We start from the raw sequence: 11,427 nt of genomic DNA, 5'->3' as shown, positions 1-11,427 counted from the left end.
TGTTTTGCTCTCCTTGTTTTGTTTTTGTTTGCTTGTTTTTTATGGTTTCTTTATATTTATGTTCAAGATACTGCGTTCCTATTTTAGCAGTGCTAAAATGGTTCCTGTTGACAAGAAATTGACACAATAAGTGGTGGTTTGTAGAGCATTGATTTTCAGCTGCCTTGGGCCTGAATGAGTTGGGGAAACATTGTGTTAGTCCTAGAGAGAAACAGTTTAGGAAGTTCGGCTCAGGACAGGGCCCAAGAGAGATGATCACAGGGGGTTTGTCTAGTCACCTGGGTCCCTGGCCCTGCCCACCTGCTTGGCTCTCCCCGCCCAGCACACCTGGAGCTGCCAGCTCTCTGGGTGTTGTCTTGGATTCCCCAGGAGAGAAGCTGGTGAATGTTTTCTCTTAAAATACTCTCATTCCTGGAGGTCCCAAGAGATCCCATGAGAGTCAGCTTGGATTGTTTCCCCTGTGAGGTTCATAACGTAAAGCCCAAGCTAGTGTGTAGCAGGGTCACATAGGTAAGTGACAGATCTACCGCTGTTTGAGGTGTTAAAATGTCTCCGTCAACTAGGGATGATTTTGAGGCCATACAGTCTTCTCATACTAATATCCCAGGATATACCAGCCCAGAAGACATACTTGATTACAATTTTCTCATGCTTATTTCATTCGGTTCCAAGGTAGCTTTTTCTTTGGGATTTCTTTACTCCTATTTTATTTATAGAGGTACTTCTCAATTTCTAAACATATGGGAAATTCTAGTGAGCTTTTTAGCCATGATTTCTAGCACATTCTATTACCACAACATGCTCTGTGTGATTTCATGCCTCTGAAACGTACTGAAATGTCCCTTATGGCCAAAATAGATCGGGTGCATTTTTGTAAGTGTATCCTATATGCCCAAAGTTAATGTGTCCTCCACAGTGGTATATGGATGTGGACAGACATACGGAGATAGCTGTGGGATTCAGATGGTTTGCTATCAAGGTCTACATGTTATGGATGTTCTGTGTGCTTTGAGTCACTGAGAGAGGGTTGAAACCTCCCACTCTGCTTGTGTATTTGCTTGTTGTTGCAGTTCTGTCCTCCTTTGCTTTATATGTTGTTCAGCCAATGGCTCTAGGATGGGAGTTCTGGAAGGAAGGAGATAGCGCCCAGAAGAGGGGAACAGGGACCCGGGTTGGGAGGGAGCAGAAACAAGAAGGATGGCCAAAGTTCCAGAGAGGACCTGTTATTGGGATGGCACGTGGTGGGGCGCCAGTTGGGAAGGGGCTCTTTAAGTATGAGGTCACGCGGGGTGTCCATTATGATCTAGCAGGGGCAAAGGCAGATGACTGGCTGAGAGAGAGTATAAAGCCTCTGGGTTGCTAAGGAACGGTTCAACCAGGGCAAGGCTTGGAGAAAAGTGTATCGTCCTCCAATCCCTTCACCTGCTACTGTTTCCTGCTGACCTAGTGATTTCCTAACCTGCTGACCTACTACCCTTTCTGAACCTCCCCTCGAGTACTTACTCTGACCCTGACACCGTCGCTGACCCCTTCTTCTCCTGACAAACGCCTTCCCCAATCCCACCCTTTACTTCTACCCTGCTCCCAACCCTCCTTAAAACCCTGTCCCCTTCCCACCCCTGCCCACCCCTCCCTACCCCACCCACCCCTACCTCCACTCCACCCCCCATCTCCACCTCCTCCCTGACGCCCCAGCACCCCTTGGAAGGACCAAGACATGAAGGTGCAGAGGCTGTTGTTCCTGGTGCTCTTGCTCCGCTGTCCCGGTTCCCCAAACCCAAATGTGAGTAAACATGGCACTTCACTGGTATCTTCACAGGTGTGGGGGGGAAGGGCAGAGGGGGAGGGAGAGAGAGAATCCCAAGCCAGCTGTGCAGTGAGTCCAGAGCCTGAAGAGGGGCTCAGCCTCAGGACCATGAGATCATGACTTGATCCAAACCAAGACGTCGTCACTTAACTGACTGAGCCACCCGGTGACTCAAAGCTGCTAGTGGTGTCTTCGTTCCTCCTGGGTTCTTTCACATGGTGGTGAAATAATAGTTTTTTCATGGGGTCCTTGGTGGGAACTTGAGAAGAACTGCAGTTCTTCCTGAAGACCGAGGACCGCAGGGCAGGTTTCTCGGTCAGCCTGAAGGGGCTGGGGCCACAGGCGTCCACATCAAGTTCTGGGTCCTGTCTGTGTGCTTGGTCCAAAAAGAGCAGCTCTGGCAGGATGGAAACCTGAAAATACTAGGCTTATGGTGTCAAGAAGGAAGGATTTGAGAAGATATGAAAAGCCATTGAGCTCTTTGTCTTCAATAGGGGGCTTGTATGATATGTACATTAGATCTCATTCAACTTGTCTTTGAAAATGTCAGGAATGCTAATGTCTAGGAGCTACGGGTATTAGACTAGCTCCTGGAAGCCCAGTGAAGATCCTGCTGCAAGCCTTGTATGTTTAGGGTCCATCTTCTACATACTTTGATTTCATATCAGCACATTGTTCATATTTGTGAAGTTTGGCAGCCCTGGGAACAGTGGTATCTTAAGCATTGGTGTTGGGACTCAAGTGTTAAACAGTGAAGTGTCCTTTGTGCTCTGTGCTTCCTGGTTGGTTGACTTGTAACAACTTCTGAGTCAGCCCTTTCCTTCTGGGCTCGGAGGCTGTCCCCAGGGACTCTGTGTCCCACCAGGTCCATGGGAGCCCTGAGAAGCCCAGCAGAGACTAAGTGACCGCATCTTGCTGGGACGTCTGTCCCAGGAAAATCTGATGGATTGATGTCATCAGGAAGCGAATGAGTTGTTATCCATTCTTTGGCCCAGTATGTACAGAGTGTTGATTTCCCCAAAGTCAAAAGCTCCTGAATGTCCTTAGGATTGTCCCAATATAAAGAAATACCTGGTTCCTAGTGTGATATTTCACTCCTTAAAAAATAAAACCCTTACCGTCAGGAGAGAGACACAGACAGGGAACACCCTAGAAATAAGCAGACTTCTTTAGATCCGGCCTACACCAGATTCTTAGAGAGGGCTCTGCAAAGTGGGAGTAGTCAGGAAGGACCCTAGTGTTGAGGCAGACTCATCCCACATGAATACCTCCAGTCAAAAGAGACTCGATTCTGTTTCTTTTGAGTCTTCAAAGGAGGGAATTTCTTGGTAGTCTTTATTGGAAATATCCCCCTCTACCGAGGCTGCATCTCATAGATCACTTGGACTTTCTCACCCTCCCTCATCTCTGAGCTCTTGCATAAACTACCTGGTCTTGCATTTCCCTCCTCCACCTGCTCATGGCCATTGTCTGTTAGAAGCCAGTGTTATTGGCCCCATTGGATGTCATCTAGTTAAGAATCAGCTACTGGTCAGCATCCCGACAGCTGCCAGATGTACCACGTGGCCACAACTGGGGGTGTTTTCCATTTGTGACAAGATGGCCTCTGTCTTTTGTGCATTTGATCCCCATGATCAACCATTGTGCAGATAGCTAATGTTCTCTTTCAGACAGCGGCTGTTCAAAGACCGTGTATGTTTCCCACCAGCACACATGTTTGTGACCTCAGCTGTGAGGGCTGAAGATGAAAATGTTATAGATTTCAGGGGTACTTTCTAGAGAGTTGTGTTTGCACGCAATTCAAGCTTGGTGTGAATGAGTATGAATTGCATTGTGAGCGTCTCGTCTCCTAAAATACTTGGAAGTCCAGTTTTTGTAAAATGAGATGTGTTCTTTTTTTTGGTGTCCATATCCAGGAATTTTGTATTCTTTTAGAAATGAAATTTCATGGTCACCTGGGTGGCTCAGTCAGTTGAGCTTCTGCCTTAGCCTTGGGTCATGATCCCAGGGTCCTGGGATTGAGCCCTGCTTGGGCTCCCTGCTCAGCCGGCAGTCTTCTTTTCTGTCCCCCTCTACCCCTTCCCCTGCTCATGCTCTCTCTCTCTTTCACATCAATAAATAAAATCTTTTAAAAAATTAAATTTTAGAGTTGGTCTTGACTGATTTAGTTACAATACTGAGAAATAGGAACATGAATGCCTTTCACTGGCTTTTGGAGATAGGTGTTCAAGTAATTTAAAATGTCACAGATATCATCAAAAGAAACAAGATCACCTGATCATGAAAATCTTCATGTACCCCTGAAATCTGACATTTTGGGCTGTGATTCTGAAGCAAAGTGGGCATTGAAAGAAAACATCACTGTTTTCAGAAACTAAGCAATAATTGTAATTTATTTTTGTTGAAATACTCATCCCATATTATTCTAATAGAAGCCTCCTGTCTCTCTCTCACTCATGTCCTTATCGATAAACATCTGTCCATAGAACATTCTCATTTATATCTCTAGTACATTTTTTATTCTTGCTTTCTCTCATTCTTCCATAAATTTGGGGCATATTTTTGGAAAGGTTCCAGAGGAGTTTATCCAGGTCCTTCATGGATGTACAATAGAAGTCAGTGACTTCTTACCTACTGTAAGTTTACATTTACTTCTCTTGTCTATTTTATGTGGGCTTATAAATTCTTAAGTTCTGTTAGCTATAGAAAATTTATTTGCAATGTGTTTGTAGGCAAAATCAAATCTCTTCAGATTTGCCTATTAGATTTTTCCTACAGCTTCAGTGTTCTATAATGTATATATGATCACAACACCTTTTTCAAGAATAGAGTTTGTTGATATTTACATAGGTAAACACAGTGAAACCCATCAGCACAGTAAGATAGTAAACACACTCATCACTCCCAAAAGTTTGCCCCTGCTCCTTTGGAATTCCTCTGTGCTCCTTCTCCTCCGTGGGGAGGCACTTGAGAGGTGTGCTTACCTGGGGGAGGCTGGTTGAGGGTTTGTAAAGTTGATGGTTTGGGACAGAGACATTGTAAATCTTTGAGATTCCTCATTGTCTCACGTGTTATTTCAGCTTGTCCATGTTGTGCCTGGCCGTTTCCCTCTTGGCCCTGATGGGGTTGGAGTTCTATGGAAACTTCCCATTATCACTGCCCCCTTGGGAGTTTGTGTCCTTCTCATTTATATCTGGAGAACCATCCTCGCTGTAAGTATACTAAAGTAGCTTATATATACTGTTCTTCATACATAAGCAGAACATTTTATAGTCATTGGACCTTTTGTATCCATTCAGTAATAGAAATATCCCTCTAATACATCAATTTTGATGATCACCTAGATTGAAATAGATTTAAATTTGTGTTGCAGTGCCTTCTGTGATCCATATGTTCTTTTTTTTTTTAAAGTTCAAGCATAATTGGCCAACAGTGTAGTATTCGTTTCAGGTGTACAACATGATTCAGCAAGTCTATACATTTCTCAGTGCTCATCACAATAAGTGTACTCTTAATCCCCTTCACCTCTTTCATCCATCCCTCCACCCACCTGCCCTCCAACCCATGTGTTCTTTAGAAGTGTGTTGTTTCATCTCCATTTTTGGGTCATTCTCTAGCTATCTTTCGGTGCTTGATGTCTAGTTTGAGTCGTCTGTGGTCTGAGAACATACTTCCTGTGATTTCTTTTCCTTTGGTTGTTCAGATGTATCTTATGGCCCCGAATATGGCCTCTCTTAGTGAATGTTCCATGGGAACTTGAGAAGAATGTCTTTCCTTGGGTTGTTGAATGGATTATTCTGCAGATGTTAATGGATCCAGCTGATCGGTGATGCTTTTCAGTTCACCTGTGTTCTCATGGAATTTCTGTATCTGTTGGATCTGTCAATGACTGATAGAGGATTCTGAATTCCCCAGCGATAATAGGGATTCGTCTGTTTCCATCAGCAATTCTTTCAGTTTCTGCCTGATGTACTTGGACACTCTGTTGTTAATGCATGCACATGAGAAATTATTATGTCTTTTGGAGAATTGACACCTTTACCGTTGACGTCATTCCCATCATTATCCCCGACGGTTTTCCTTCCTCTGTAGTGTGTTTTGCAGGATCATTTCACTGGCCACAGGTTTCTAGTTGGATGTTTCTTTGAACACTTTAAACATTTCATCCTTCTTGATGGCAAGGTTTCTGAAGTGTGATGTAGTCCTTATCCTTATTCCTCTTGGGTAAGGGTTACTGCTCTCCTTCCCCCTTCCACCACCCACACCCAAGCCCTGCTCCAGATTTCCAGAATTGTTTCTTTGTCTTTAAGGACCTGTGACTGAACATTCTGGGTTAGGCATCGTTGGTGTTAGTTGTTTGTGTGTTTCTTTTGGTATTTATCCTGCTTTCCTTGTCTTGAGCTTCCTGGATCTGCGATTTGGTGGCTATATTAATTTAGGAAAATCCTCAGTCATTATTGCTCCAACTGTCTCTCTGTCCATTCTCCTGCTGTTTTCCTATTATGTGTGTGTTACACGATTTGTAATTGTCCCACTGGTCTTGGATTTTCTGTGCTGTCTTTTTAATTTTTGTCTTTGTTTTTCTTTTTGGAAGTTTCTGCCGGAAATTCTTTAGGCACAATGATTCTTTCCTCTGGTATGTTGAGTCTCTTAATGAAGCCATCAAAGGCATTCTTGATTTCTGTTATGGTGTTGTCCAGCATCCCGGTAAAATCTTAGAGTTTCATATCTCTGCTTACATTCATCATCTCTTCTTCCTACTGCCCCCTTTTTGCTTAGATCCAAGATCAGGTATGGAAGGGACTTGAAATTCCCAGCCTGCCGATGCCATCGTCTCTGCCTTAGATGCCTCAGGTAGTGTGATTCTAGTGCTTGCTGGCGTGGTTTTTACCTCTAGTATGCCTTGTGAGGTTGTGTTGAAAGCTAGATCTCCTGTTCTGGTAAAGGAACTGAGGTAAATAGGACGTTAGGGTGAGGTTGTCTACTCATCTGTGTGCGGTTAGACTGAGTTTACTCCCAGGTGAGACAGGGAGGAGATTGCATTGGAGTGGAGACTTTCCCCCTCACCTCTATTGCTTAGTCTTTGGGAAAGGCCCAGTTAGGCTCTGGGGACATAATTTCACTTGAAGGCAGACCTTTCTAAGAAGAACAGAAAACTTCTGAGGTTATTTCTAAATGGAACCTCCCCCCTCTCCCTGCCAATGGAGAAACCTTCCCTTCAAAAGGAAAACAAGTATGTGCTACGGTGAGCGCTGTGAATTGTGCAAGACTGTTGAATCACAGATCTGTAGCTCTGAAACAAATAATGCAATATATGTTAAGAAAAAAAGAAGAAGAAGATAGCAGGAGGGGAAGAATGAAGGGGGGGTAGTCGGAGGGGGAGATGAACCATGAGAGACGATGGACTCTGAAAAACAAACTGAGGGTTCTAGAGGGGAGAGGGGTGGGAGGATGGGTTAGCCAGGTGATGGGTATTAAAGAGGGCACGTTCTGCATGGAGCACTGGGTGTTATGCACAATGAATCATGGGTCACTACATCAAAAACGAATGATGTCATGTATGGTGATTAACATAACAATAAAAAATTTTTAAAAAAAGGAAAACAAAACTTTGACGTCTTTGCTGTGCTCATCTGTCTCTTCACTTCCCCTTCCTGTGGGGCTGGGTGACAAGGGCCAGAGCAACTCAGAGATTCCTAAGCAACATGTGAAGTTACAGGAATCACCATGGTTTTCTGTTTGCCCTCCACTGATGGACTTTCCCCTAACAACTGGCTTGTTGATAGCGTGCTGATATTCCAATATCCTGGCAAGATTTGGGGGCTGGCCTCAGCCTCTCCTCATCCTGTAAAACTTTTGAATGGGGAAATATGTTAATGGTGTCAAAATGGGGTCTTGCCTAGAGTTTCCTAAGCTATAATTTATCAGGGTGACTCGATCTGGATAGCCTGGTTCCCCTCTTTTGAAACATCCGCTGTCATTTCTCTTGTTGCTTATGCTTCATCTCTCGCCACGTGCCACTCTTTTTCTCCTTCGATGGCTTTTCTTTCTTTTTGATGACCCTCTGTAGCAATCTGGGAAACTTCATAGCACCTGATGTGCCATAACTGTGTGTGAATTCAGCAAACAGCCAACCCTTAGTAATAGTTCAGAGAAGCTTTCTGGACAAGGAAAACGGCATAATTTTGTCAGCGCTTTGCTCACCTGCCAGCCTCCCTTCCTACATTCCTTCCTCCCTTCCTTCCATTTTCTTTCTTTCAGGATCTTAGAATAATCCGTTTCTGAACTCAGTGTGGCTATTGGGTTGCATTAAAGTTACGGAAATGATGAATTCATGAATGTGTTTTAAAATGTCTGCATGGTCCGCTGTCAAAATTGAACAGGTTGAACGTTCATTTCACAGAATGTGACTAGATTTTGGGGTCAAAACTAAGTTATATACCTTTGTGCTCTTTATCAGAAATGGATTGTGAACTATGGTGACTTAATCAGGAAATTCCAATTTTGTCTTCTTTTTTCATCCTGTGAAGTCATTCTGCTAAACAAAATGATTATTGTAATTTTATTGGATGACTGTTTCCGTATTGACCTGAACTAGAGATTTTGACTAGTAATATGTTTTGACATCAAACTTCATTTTGTTTCTTCCTCTCTTAGATAAAGCCTCGACAATATCAAGGTAAGTTTTTTGGCTTTAGTTTTCATTGTCGTAAATTCTCGGTACTGGTGTTTGATGTGGGTATAATAGGACTAGGGATAAATATGGTGACTCCTGATGTCTAATTGACTTGTTAACTCCTGAAAATCGTTCTCTTTCCCATGTGGAGTCTAAGTGACAATGTGGAGGGTGTTGCCATCTCTTAGGAGACCAGGAGGAGGTATACCTCATGGGAGTAGGGAGAATAGGAAGAGTCATTTTGCAGAGACATGTTTAGGAGGCATGCGATGATAGGAGCCTGAGGTCTGGAGTGAGTACTTTGCCATGACCTGGCTCTTGGTGAAATGTCGAGATGAGAAAACACTCTTTGAGTCTAACAAGCAGGCTACACTTAGAGAAGGAGCCACATGTTGCCAGACAGAGCGTGTGTCACAAGAGAGGTTTAAAGCGTGGTTTTGAGTCTGAAGTGGAGGGAGCCTTTCCTGCCAGGGGAGAATGAGTGGAAAGGAACGGGTGCCAGTGGGGGTGATGTACTGTGTCGGGCCTCATGGATTGTGGTGATTCCGTGGTGCTGTCTGTTGACGGCCAGGGTGGCTGCCTGGCACATAGCAAACCCTCGAATGCTGGTGTTCGTCCCTGTGAGTGCAGCAGTGGGGGTGGTGAGAAGAGAGATCTCAGGGCACGAGAGCGCTCACATTGGGCCAATAGAAGAGAAGTTTGCACTTTGAGGTAAGATGAGAGAATTATGATTTTTTAGAAGATTCTGTTTATTCACTTGACAGAGAGGGCACAAGCAGACCGAGTGGCTGGCAGAGGGAGGGGGAGAAGCATGCACCCCACTGAGCCCAGACCCAGATGTGGGATCCCAGGACCCAGGGTGGAATCATGATCCGATGTGGGATCATGACCCAAGCTGAAGGCAGACACTTAACTGACTGAGCCACGCAAGTACCCCGAGATGAGAGAATTAAGTGCCAGTTAGAGGAGTCTGTGTTCTCGACCTTCGATGTGTTATCCATCAGTGATAGGGTGCTTCATGAGTGTTGTTTTCCTGTCAGGGTAGAGGGTAACCTTCTCATGTTGGGATGAGAAAAGCTTGTGTCCCAGGGAGTGTGAGTTATCCAGGCCCTCCAGAGACTGTAATGTGGAGTTTGTACCCGAGTGTGTTTGATTCCAAAGATCTTGTCCTCCAGAGCCCCTGCCTAGGGTTCATGACAGGCAATCTGTGAGCAGCAGAAAGTCACTGAAGGCCTTGGAGGTGTCACTCAATTGCCACTTTGAGCTTTCCTTGTGTGGAATTCCAAGGAGGATCTGGAAAAGGACATGGCGCTGAGCAGGAGCAAAGGATGGTTTTGTTCATTTTGGGTTGTTTGCAGGGACTTATTTTTGTACCTTAATCATTGGAGGAGAGAAATGTTAGTTGACAGGATGCTTGGTTTTTCTGTTAGGTATCTGGGGATGACAACAGCATTTGCAGTGATTGCATTTTCCAAGATTGGTGCTTCCGGATGGGAGTAAACTTAGAAGACATTTGAGGGCGTTTCTCTATTTTTGAAAAAAATTTCAGTAGGAATCTCCCCAAAATAGGTTGTCTTAGGTTTCCAATGCTGCTAAAACTTGCTTCCTTAGGGCACAATGGGAATGCTAACAAGTTAGTTACACCCAAGTGTCAGAGAATGTGTCTCTGGTGCTCATACACTGGGATTATTCAATGTCACTGGTTTTGCTAGTTATCTTTGAGATTCTTTTTTCTCCTTTTAGTAACCTTACAACAAATAAAGGAGAAGATCCATCGACTTAGAACAGAAAACAGGGAGCTTGCTCAGGAAATATCCCTTTGGGAGCTGAAGGTATCAGTGCCTTTTCAAATACTTTTTGTGATTTCATTTTGGTTACTTCCACCTCTTGTAGTTCATCCTATTGACCTATTTCATGTGATCCAGAAATGGTCCTGATTCAAGAGAAGTTTCACAAATGTAGAGCACTGCCTCTCTATTTTGAAAGGAGTCACACATGAGTAGATAGGTTTGTGTAACACGATGCTATTTTGGAATTCTGTTTCCTTCTTCATATGTTTTATAGATCCAGGAAGGCCAGAAACACCTTGCAGAAACCAAGAGTGAACATAAGTTTCTCTCTGAGGAAGTGCTTCAATGGAAGGTAAGAATCCCTTCTTTGCCTGAATTGTGTCCTACCAACAGAAATCAAAGTAATGAATTATCATCATTATCATGATGATTATTATTATTTTAAACATTGCTTGATTGACTGATTTGAGAGAGAGAGAAAGAGTGAGTGGTAGGGGACAGAAGGAGAGAGAGAATCCCAAGCTGACTCCATGCTGAGTGTGTATCCTGATGCAGGGGTCAATCCCATAACCCTGAGATCAGGCCTTGAGCCAAAACGAAAGCAGGAGTCAGACACTCCACCGACTGTGCCACCCGGATGCCACCCAGGTGCCCCAAGGAATGGATTATTATTACTCATTCAAAATGTTTTGTTGAAGGAGAACATCAAAAAGGTTGAGGAAGTTAATGAAAATTTAAATGACACCCTTCGTCGGGCACGGGCTCACTTGCAAATTGAGAGAGAGAAGAAGGTCAAGAATCAGGGTGTGGTAAGAGCTGGCTGTTGAGTTTTAGCTTAATGTGGCTCCGGCAGGCTTTTGGTTCACTGGGTGAGGTGAGTGCAGCATCCTCGCTTGCTGTTTAGCACAGTAGAGAGTGGGCATCTGGGAACTGAAACTCCTACGGAGCAGTGAGCTGGGATTTCACTTAGAACCACCATGATGAGGTTTGCTCTTATAAGGACTAGGAAGTATGGTTGATTTCACAGCGAGGTAATGATCACATCATTCAGCCCTGCCCTCCAAGATATGTAGCAGATCCCCACAAGATACTTGAGCGATGAAGGGCGATGGCTGGCCCGACTGTACAGTCCCTTCCTCTCTTAATGCCAAACG

The 11,427-nt window shown here is 44.3% G+C and overlaps 1 long non-coding RNA gene across 1 annotated transcript; it reads left to right on the top strand.

Moving 5' to 3' along the window:
• Positions 1 to 866: 866 nt before the first annotated feature.
• Positions 867 to 10,549, top strand: LOC144382254 (uncharacterized). Its single transcript, XR_013448838.1, has 4 exons — positions 867 to 1,783; positions 4,888 to 5,019; positions 8,465 to 8,486; positions 10,227 to 10,549. It is a non-coding gene; the product is annotated as an uncharacterized LOC144382254 (long non-coding RNA).
• The last annotated feature ends 878 nt before the right edge of the window (positions 10,550 to 11,427 follow it).

Source organism: Halichoerus grypus, chromosome 6 (genome assembly GCF_964656455.1).
Source record: "Halichoerus grypus chromosome 6, mHalGry1.hap1.1, whole genome shotgun sequence".
NCBI lineage: Eukaryota > Metazoa > Chordata > Mammalia > Carnivora > Phocidae > Halichoerus > Halichoerus grypus.
This window is presented reverse-complemented; position numbering and strand designations above follow the sequence as displayed.